Source organism: Cupressus sempervirens, chromosome 10, assembly GCF_028749045.1.
Source record: "Cupressus sempervirens isolate cs-2001-9-10 chromosome 10, ASM2874904v1, whole genome shotgun sequence".
Taxonomy (NCBI): Eukaryota; Viridiplantae; Streptophyta; class Pinopsida; order Cupressales; family Cupressaceae; genus Cupressus; species Cupressus sempervirens.
In genome coordinates this window covers 232,359,365-232,370,620 of record NC_143127.1, presented here as the reverse complement: position 1 = coordinate 232,370,620, position 11,256 = coordinate 232,359,365, and positions in this window count along the sequence as shown.

Genomic DNA, 11,256 nt, shown 5'->3' with positions numbered 1-11,256 from the left:
TTGTTTATATAACATTGTTTGAAAATTGACACTCTCAATGAATCAAAACTTCGATTAAATATTCTAGTAACTAATCTTAATTAAACTAAGTTTAATTAAATTAATTATTAATATCTCTTCATAATTGACAAGCTCAATATCAATAATTTAAATCATTAAAAGAGTGATCCATTAATTTAGAACTTTATAATATTCATTTATAATTAATTATATATACATATATACTTATATATATATATATACACACATACATAAATATATATATATATATTAACATTTAATAATTAATGATATTGCAAAAAAATCGAGATTCATATCCAAATCTCATATGAAATAACGTTGCAAATTAAACTTTATATAATTTAAAACCAAACTCAAATCGCAATGCGATTTTAAAATTGCACGGCCCAATACATCCGCACCACAGGTACTCTGCAGATTGTAGGTACACTGCGGTCTCGTAGGCCTGCAATGGGTGGGGTATATAATACCCGCCCAACATCATATATATATATACATATGTATATACATATATATACATATGTATATACACATATGTATATACACATATGTATATACACATGTGTATACACATGTGTGTATGTGTACACACATGTGTATACATGTGTACACACATGTATATACACATGTGTACACACACATGTGTATACATGTGTACACACATGTATATACACATGTGTACACACACATGTGTATACACATATGTGTATACACATGTGTAGACACACATGTGTGTACACACATGTGTAGACACACATGTGTAGACACACATGTGTAGACACACATGTGTAGACACATGTGTATACACACATGTGTACACACATGTGTATACACACATGTGTACACACACATGTGTGTACACACATGTGTATGTGTGTATACACACATGTGTACACACACATGTGTGTACACACATGTGTATGTGTGTACACACACATGTGTGTACACACATGTGTATGTGTGTACACACATGTGTATGTGTGTATACACACATGTGTATATGTGTATATACATATGTATATACATATATATATATATATATATATATATATATATATATATATATATATATATATATATATATATATATATATATATTTTAAACGCAATTTTCAATAACATTTTTAAAAAAAATGTTCCCATGCGATATGAAATACTCAAGTTGTAGTCTCCCTATGTGTGCTCCCATGAAGCACTCAGTACACACATGTGTGTACACACGTGTGTACACACACGTGTGTACACACACGTGTGTACACACATGTGTGTATGTGTGTACACACGTGTGTGTACACACGTGTGTACACACATGTGTGTATACACATATACATATGTGTATATACATATATATATATATTTTAAATGCAATTTTCAATAACATTTTAAAAAAAAGTGTTCCCATGCGATATGAAATACTATTAACATGAAACTCTATCACGATTTGACAGTCGATTATTATATAAATAAATATATATATGTATATATATACATATGTATGTATATATATATGGGTATATATATTTATATATATGTGTGTGTATATATATATATACACGCAGAGTTTATCACCATGACAACACATACATACATACATACATACATACATAAATGAATATATATATATATATATATATAATGATATATACGTATATGTGTATGTAGATTCAAGAATATATATAGTTTACTTAGAAATTCTAATTTTCAGAATTTTCCTTTAAATCTTTGATCTTCAAATTTATCCAATAAATAATCTAATGGGTTTGGCTTATGAATTTAAACCCTAGCCCCATTTTCTTTCAGATCTATGCATATAAAGATTTCCACATAAATTCAATTGCCCATATTGAGAATGCATAAAAATATGAAATTCCTCAGAAGACATATGGAAGACACGAAGAAGACAAGGAATGCAAGATGCAAAATAGCATAAGTAAAATCACAAGAATCTACCTGGATTCTGATGCTAATTCGCTCTTCCTCAGAAAACCCACAGAGCAAGCTCCCTTCTTACGAATTCTTGAATCCTCCAATGCTCCAATTGCACTCCAAACGCTATGTCTAAGCTTTTAAGAATGCCTAAATATAAAGAGCTCTCAGAAAACCTCTAAAATGCTTCTAGAAATAGCTGGAAGGTGTCACCAACTAAGCATGGGTCTTTTCCAACCTTCAAGATGAGCCTTGGGCTTGTAAAACACCATGTGCTTAATTAATGCACTAACCCCCGTGTTGTTGACACATGAGAAATAGAAAAGTGCGTTAATTCTCATGCAAGCTTATAACTCCAATCCACTTTTATATAATTTCTATCTAAATATTTATAACTTTCATTTTAATTTTTATAACTTTTATTATTATTATTTATTTATTACTTTATTATTATTTTATTATTATTATTAATTTTAATTTCTAATTTTCTTTTATTTAATTCATTTTTCTTCAATAATTCTCATTTAATTAATTAAAATCAAAATATCAAATAACATGATATTTTATATTAATTTTCTTAAATAATTAATTTATTAATTAAATCCATTTATTAAGACTTTAATTAATAGATAATTCACCATAGACCTCCAAGATAAAATATGAAAACCCATCATAGAACAAATCATACAAAATCAGTCTAAAGGGTTAAAAATCACGAAATATGTCATCCGACACATTTGGTGGGTACTCAACTTTGATACTTGTCTTAACTCACTAGGACAGATGGTTTAAGGGTTTGGGATTTGGACTTGAAAATTTATCTCCCTTCTCTTATCATTGAGATAGGATAATAAGGTACGCTCATCCTGGCAATTTAGGGAAGTCGATACTCGATACCTACAATGTGCAAACAAACCATGCATGTACATACAATATATAATGCTAAGCTAAACAGATAATGGCAGGAAGTGGTGCATCATGTAGATCTCGACTAAGCAGGTGACTATGACTCCCTTCCTTAACCACAATAGAAATGCCATACAATAAGAAAACATGCACACCATACACATGCAAGTATGGGGTAAGTATCAATAATAAAACACATGAGATAATAAACCATCCATCTAATCATCAATAATAACTGAAAATAGTATAATGATCATCATCTATGCTTGAAATATAAAATCTAAATGATCTCATCATATAACCATTGAATCCATAACATAGTGTTTGATAGTGTCAAAACAATACCACTAATCCATCAACATAAAACTAGTCTATCACAGTCTGATAATAATAGCATCAATGTCCAGAAAAGATGTGAATAAGGGTAGGCACTACATCCACCTGCCCTTGGGTTAGGCTTACTCCTGGAAGCCTACAAAAAAATAGGGATATAACTCCCTCACTCTAGCTAGATCCTCCCAAGTAGCTGAAGAATCATCAGTAGGGTCCCATTGGATCCTTACTGGCTTGATGGTTTGACCCCTGAGGGTCAACCCCACTGCTCTAGAATACGAACCGGTTCCAAAGCCAGCTGCCCGTCCTCTGCCTGCAACACATTCCAATCAAAAACATGCACAATATCAGGAATATACTGCCTAAGCACTGAAACATGGAAAACATCATGAATGCAAGCTAGGCTGGGCAGTAGAGCACGACGGTAAGCAACCAGGCCAATCGTCTCTAGAATCTCGAATGGTCCCACAAAACGAGGTGCTAGCTTAGAACCCTTTCCATATCAAATCAGACTCTTTCATGGTCGCACTCTCAAGAAAACCTTATCTCCCACAAAAAACTGCTTATTAGTCCTATGAGCATTGACATACTTCTTCTGCCTATCCTGTGCCGTAGTCAAGTGTTCACGGATACGCACTACCTGTTGCTCCATATCACGAAGCATCTCAGGACCCAACAATATGCGATCCTCAAGACTGTCCCAACTCAATGGTGTATGACAAGGATGACCATATAATGCCTAAAATGGTGCCATAAAAATAGAACTATGATACCCGTTGTTGTAAGCAAACTCCACTAGATAGAGATAATCCTCCCAATGTGTCTACCTATCCATCACATACATTCGTAACATATCCTCCAAAACCTGATTCACCCTCTCTATCTGACCAAAAATCTCTCAATGATATGCCGAACTAAAGTTTAACTATGCTTCAAGCTCATGCTCCAGTGATGTCGAGAATACAGATGTGAATACAAGATCCCTATCAGAAATGATCTTTCTAGAAATACCATGTAATCTCACAATATCATGCATAAAGACATTAGCTATAGAAGCTACTATGTAGGAACACCTAATCGGTGAAAAATGTGCCACCTTAGTCAACCGATCAATGGTAACCATGATAGCATCATGATGTTGAACTGTCATAGGTAATCCTACAATAAAATCCATGGAGATGATATCCCACTTCCAAGAAGGAATGAGATTAGGCTGCAAAAGTCCAGCCGAATGTTGATGTTCTGCCTTAACTCTCTGACACTCAAGGCACCTAGCCCCAAAATCAGCAATATCTCACTTCATCCTAGACCAAAAGAACAAACGTCTCAAATCCGCATGCATATTCTTGACACATGGATGTGCTGAGTAAGGTGTACAATGGGCTTCTGCTAGAATCAAGGTGCGAAGCTCATCCAAAAATGGCACATAAATCCTCCCCAAATGTCTCAAAAGACCATCTGATTCTTGAACGTAACCTAAAAACCTACCTTCCAAAGATCTTCCTGAATCAATCTCTCTATACACTTCTTAATACCAGGAATCTATAGGAAGTGCCTAAAGAATATGACTCCTCAAATCCACACTAAGAGTCATCGATGATACCACATGTCTCCTGCGACTCAAAGCATCCGCCACCACATTCTCCTTACCCTGAATGTACTTAACCTCAAAATCATACTCGCATAGAAACTCCATCCATCACCTCTAGAGAGCATCCAAATTAGGCTTATTAAAAATGTACTGAAGACTACGATGATCGCTATGTAGCTCAAATTTGTGCCCAACAAGAAATGTCTCCACCTTGTCAAAGCATGAACTACTGCTGCTAACTCAAGATCATGTGTAGGATAATTTAACTAATGATCCTTGAGCTTGCATGATTCATACACAATCACCCATCCATTCTGCATCAACACTACCCCAATCCCTTCAAGAGAAGCATCTATAAATACCATGAAATTACCTTCTGGATCAAGTACAGCTAGAATCGGTGCACTGGTCAAAAGCTCCTTGAGCTTCTGAAAAGCTTCCTAACATTTCTCTGTCCATACGAACTCCTTTCCTTTCCTTTGAAGAGAAGTGATAGGATGTGCTATCCTAGAGAAGTTTTGGACAAATCTGCGATAATAACTGGCTAAACCCATGAAACTACGAATCTCTGACACATTAGTCGGTGTAGGCCAATCTATTATCACCTGAATCTTTGTAGGATCCACTGAAATACCATCACCTGAGATGACATGCCCTAAATACTAAATCTCTAATTTGAAGAATTCACACTTAGCTACATTAGCATAAAGCTGATTGTCCCTTAAACACTGCAATACCAACCGTAGGTATTCCTCATGCTCCTTCTGAGTCCTAGAATATATCAATATGTCATCCAGAAACACAAGTACAAACCTTTCAAGATATGATCAAAAAACACCATTCATCAAACTCATGAAAACTGATGGAGCATTAGTCAATCCAAAAGGTACCACTATGAACTCATAATGCCCATAACGAGTTCGAAAAGTAGACTTGTGAATATCTACTTCCTTAATGTGAAGTTGGTGGTATCCTGACTTAAGAGCAATTTTGGAGAATACCATAGCTCCCTTGATCTGATCAAATAAGTTATCAATCCTAGGTAAAGGATAACTGTTCTTAATAGTCACCTTATTCAACTATCTATAGTCAATACAAAGGTGCAAAGAACCATCTTTCTTCTTCACAAAGAGCACTGAAGCTCCCCATGGTGATACACTAGGTCAAATGCTCCTCGTAGCTCACCCAATTCTTGAGTAGTCATGCGATAAGGAGCTTTAGAAATAGGCTCCGCTCCAGGAATCAGATCAATACTAAAATCAATGTCCCTCTTAGGAGACATGACTGGAATCTCACTTGGAAAAACATCTGCGTACTCTTGGAAAATCGAGTGATCTAAAGTCTTCCTCATGGGATCTTCTTCATCAAGATCATTTACCATAACAACAAATATTTGACATCCCTTACGAAAACTTCGCTTCAATTGCATAGCAAAAATCATCTGCAGAGATATAGGTCTTGGTATCCCAACTATCAGCACATCATTCCCTTGGTCATCTTGGCACATAATGATCTTCTTTCTGCAATCTATACTGGCTCTATGAGATCCAAGCCAGTCCATGCCTAAAACTACATCATAGGAACCAAGGGGTATGACTCGAAGATCCACTGCCATATCGAAGCTTCCTAAACTAAGCCCACACTTATGAAATACAAAATCTATGGAGACCTTAATGCCTGAGGCTAGTTCCACTTGCCAACCAAGATCTTGCTTTGCCACATCCAAATTACACTTAGAAACTATAGATGGTGAAATAAATGAATCTATAGCTCCTGAATCAAACAATACTGAAAGAAATATACCTCTAATAGCACCTATGGTCTCAACCACTGTTCCCTAATGATCTGCCTGATGCTGATCAACTGCTACAAAGACTCTATGAGCTCTACCTGCATCACCAACTATAGGCTCTGAAACGGTAGGCCTAGGTCCTGAAAACTGAGGTGCTCACTGAGGACACTAAGCTACATAATGTCCAATCTGACCACATGCAAAACATTTCATAATTCTACTAGAACCTCTTCCCATAGGTGGTACATTAGATTGCTGGTGACTGTTCCTGCTAACAAAAGACTGGCTACTCTGAGCTGGCTGATTGGACTGATTCTGTCTATTGCGTTGAGCATTGTGGTTGTTCTTGTTGTTAGCACCTTTTCCACTACCTTGAGCTTGAGAATTTGAGCCCCTTTGTTGCTGTGTCTGTTGAGACTGCAGCTGATACTGTTTCCCCTTAGAGAAAGAGAACTTCTTGTTACCATTTGAATTGTAGTTGCTTTTAGATCTTGATGCTCCTGGTGCTCCAACAAAACCACCTTGACCAAGGTTGAAACTTTTCTCAACAAGGATAGCTCAATGCACCACATCCTTGAGCATTTTTGGCTCAAATACCGTAACTCTCCCAATAATATGGTTATTCAAAGCCCTAATAAAATGTTGTCTCAACTGGGCTAAATTTTCACTGAATCCTGAAAAAAGCATGAGCTCATAAAACTTACGCTCATACTCGGTCACTGACAAAGTGTACTGTCTTAGATTATGAAATTCATTAGCCCTTTTTTGTTTCCATTCCTCTGGTAGGAATCATTCACGAAAACTCTGTAGGAATAGTTCCCATGTGACACTGCTCATATTGATTCCCAACTTCTCCTCAATCGTCCACCAAGTGGCCCCAAAATTCTCTAGATTAGTGATCGAAAACCTTTCCTTAGCATTGCTATCGAACTCCTGGATGGAAAAATCCTATCGAGAGAAATAAGCCACTACTCGGCCACATAACCAGAACCTTGCCCATTAAAAGGCTTAACCTTGGATCTTGAAAGATCCTTCATCTGAGTGGACACAATGGACCTCTGAGAATCCTTCCGAGGACTCCTAGACCTGGGTCTATGCTCTTGTTCTGTCTAATGCACTTTAGGCTATTCTTGAATAGGAGGTAGATGTTCTAGAATAGTCTGCATCATCTATCTCAAACCAACCTCTTTAGACTCAGCTTGGTCCTCTCTACGGCTCTCTTCCTACTACCTACTAGAGTGCTCTTCCCTACTCTCTACACGAGCCGATCCCTCATGGGCAGACTCATGGGCACTGACAGCTCTGCCATGATGACAGCCTCTTCCACAGCCTCTACCACAACCTCTAACAGAAGACCTAGTCCAAGATACCATCCTAAAATAGTACAAGGTACTAAGTTCAGTTCTATGCTGTTTAAGTAAAATTTCCAATTTTGAAAACTAAGTGTTGAAGTATGAAAAATATACAAGTAATAGTTCAAGTTCTGTTTCAGTTCACCTAGTTTCAAATTGAACAGATGCACTTGATAGTTCAAAGTTCTAGTTGTTCCAAAATACCCAGAGCTCCCAATGTAGAAACTCAGGCTCTAATACCAAATGTAATGCCCCGCCAAGGGATCCAAAGAATTAACCTAGAATTTTCACTAAGTTTAGAAACAATTTTTTTTTTGAAAGTAAATACCACATATAACATGTGCACAATAACGGAAGCAATAGCAATGTCCATCTAAAAGTAAACATAACATACATAATAGATTACATTCTTTAAGATCCCTTAACATTGAATTACATACATGAATCCATCTAGTAAATCATCCACATGAAATAATAATGATACATCCAATATACAAATCTCCTTTCTGAATTACATTCCAAAATGCACAATCATCCATTGTACATGTCATAGGGTATGATAGGCGCAAAGAATATACATACATAGAATAAGGTACATCATCCTATTTTAATCCATGATACATCAAAGTAGAGATAATCGCATGATACACCATCATAGAAGATATAAACATCCATCATAAAGATCAAATAGAATAAACTAAGTGCACGATACCTTCCAACCATTAATAGCGTCATTAGACCATCGTGGATATTAGCCATCCCTTCATGTGTAACATCTCAAATCACCGAAGAGATCATTAGTACTAACATAGTAGGAATGCCACTCCTAATATATACAACATCATATGTAGAAAGTAATCTAACATGCAAATAAACACATAAGATAACATCATCCAACATATGCTAATCATCAATGAAAAAGGATACACATCCACAATCATGAAGGACGCATTAGCCACGATGTCTCAATGAATCTCAAAATGATAAGAGTGGAAAATACACTACCACCCGACCGCATGGTACCTAAGTGGTCCACTCCCACCGTGCCAAGGAGATAATCTCAAGTCCCAAACAGGCTATCAAAAATCACATAGCACATATCTCTATAAGTCTAGGAATCCTAAAAGTATACTAACTCAAAAGTTCCAAACACAAAATCTGACATCTAATCCCAGAGGCACACAATGACATGTAGGAACCTATGATGCAAGTGGGAAAGTGTCATCGCAATTATCACGTACAAGTTACCCTTGCAGTTAGCTAAATTCCAAAGGTCCATACTGATTTCATGTGGCCACTAGTATCCTCTCATACTGACAAGGCATACTATAGAATGCAAGGTCGCAACCATGCGTCTCACTACTCCCATCCTAGCCTGTACATGTGCTCAAGGTATGGGCAAAAAGGGGTTTATCTTTTTAGGTTCATTCTGTTAGTATTAGGTGTGAATATTATCAATTATTAATCCAACTCACAATGAGTTACCCTGGCAACCTCTTAGGGCCCCAACCCCCATTGCAAGCCACTTCCCGTCACTACATGCAGATATCCTACCCTAATACTCATGGACTCATAAATCTCAAAATCACAAAAGATAATCCATAATAAAATAATCAAATATGCATAAAAGCATCAAATCTCCATGAGCAAACATCCATAGAAAATCATGAACACAATAACTCTCTATTGGCAACTGAAGTATCACTGATAATCAAATATCCAATGGTTCTCAATAACCATAATATATATCTCAATTAGACTGATTGAAGACTCCAAAAATAGTTGAGTTAAACATGTCACAACCTGACATCATCAAGAATAAATCCACATCTCAGTCCCATCATGGTGACTAGAAAATAATCAAGGATAACTGATTGATGACCAAAATAATGGTTAAGTCAAGTGTCTCATACATAATAATCTCAACTATAAAAATCAGTAATCACATCCAATACATAGAGCATTCCATCACAAACCATTGTTGGGTTTATAAAAAATCGAGATTAAAACATCATCATGTCACCACAATCACATAACCGCCAAGCCTCTGGTAGACATCCTATACTGGTCAACACTAGTCAACCCAAAACCCAAAATAATAACATAAAAAATACACAATGTAAACACATGTTTTGGTTTTGCTAAGTTTTCAAATTTGAATGTAAAAGTCTCAGTTTACGTTTTTCCAAATTATATCAAGTGGAGAAATTTCACGTTTTTCCTAACCCATGTATTTATTTGATAGATAAAAGTTTCTCTTCAAAACTATTAGACTCAATTTTCTAATTGATCTAATAATATTTTGTTTATATAACATTCTTTGAAAATTAACATTCTCAATGAATCAAAACTTCGATTATATATTCTAGTAACTAATCTTAATTAAATTGAGTTTAATTAAATTAATTATTAATATCTCTTCATAATTGACAAGCTCAATATCAATATTTTAAATCATTAAAAGAGTGATCCATTAATTTAGAACTTTATAATATTCATTTATAATTAATTATATATACATATACATACATACATACATACATACATACATACATACATACATACATACATACATACATACATACATACATACATATATATATATATATATATATATATATATATATATATATATATTAACATTTAATAATTAATGATATTGCAACAAAATCGAGATTCATATCCAAATCTCATATGAAATAACATTGCAAATTAAACTTTATATAATTTAAAACCAAACTCAAATCGCAATGCGGTTTTAAAATCGCGTGGCCCAATACATCCGCACTGCAGGTACTTTATGGATCGCAGGTACACTGCGGTCTCGCAGGCCTGTGGTGAGTGGGGTATATAATACCTGCCCAACATCATATATATATATATATATTTTAATGCAATTTTCAATAACATTTAAAAAAAAAAACGTTCTCATGCGATATGAAATACTATTAACATGAAACTCTATCGCGATTTGACAGTCAATTATTATATAAATAAATATATATATATGTATATATATATACATATGTATGTATATATATATATATGGGTATATATATGTATATATATGTGTATATATATATATATATACATGCAAAGTTTATCATGATCACAACACATGCATACATATATGCATATAATGATATATATCTATATGTGTATGCAAATTCAAGAATATACATAGTTTACTTAGAAATTCTAATTTTTATAATTTTTCTTTAAATCTTTGATCTTCAAATTTATCCAATAAATAATCTAATGGGTTGGGCTTATGAATTTAAACCCTAGCCCCATTTTCTTTCAGATCTATGCATATAAAGATTTCCATATAAATT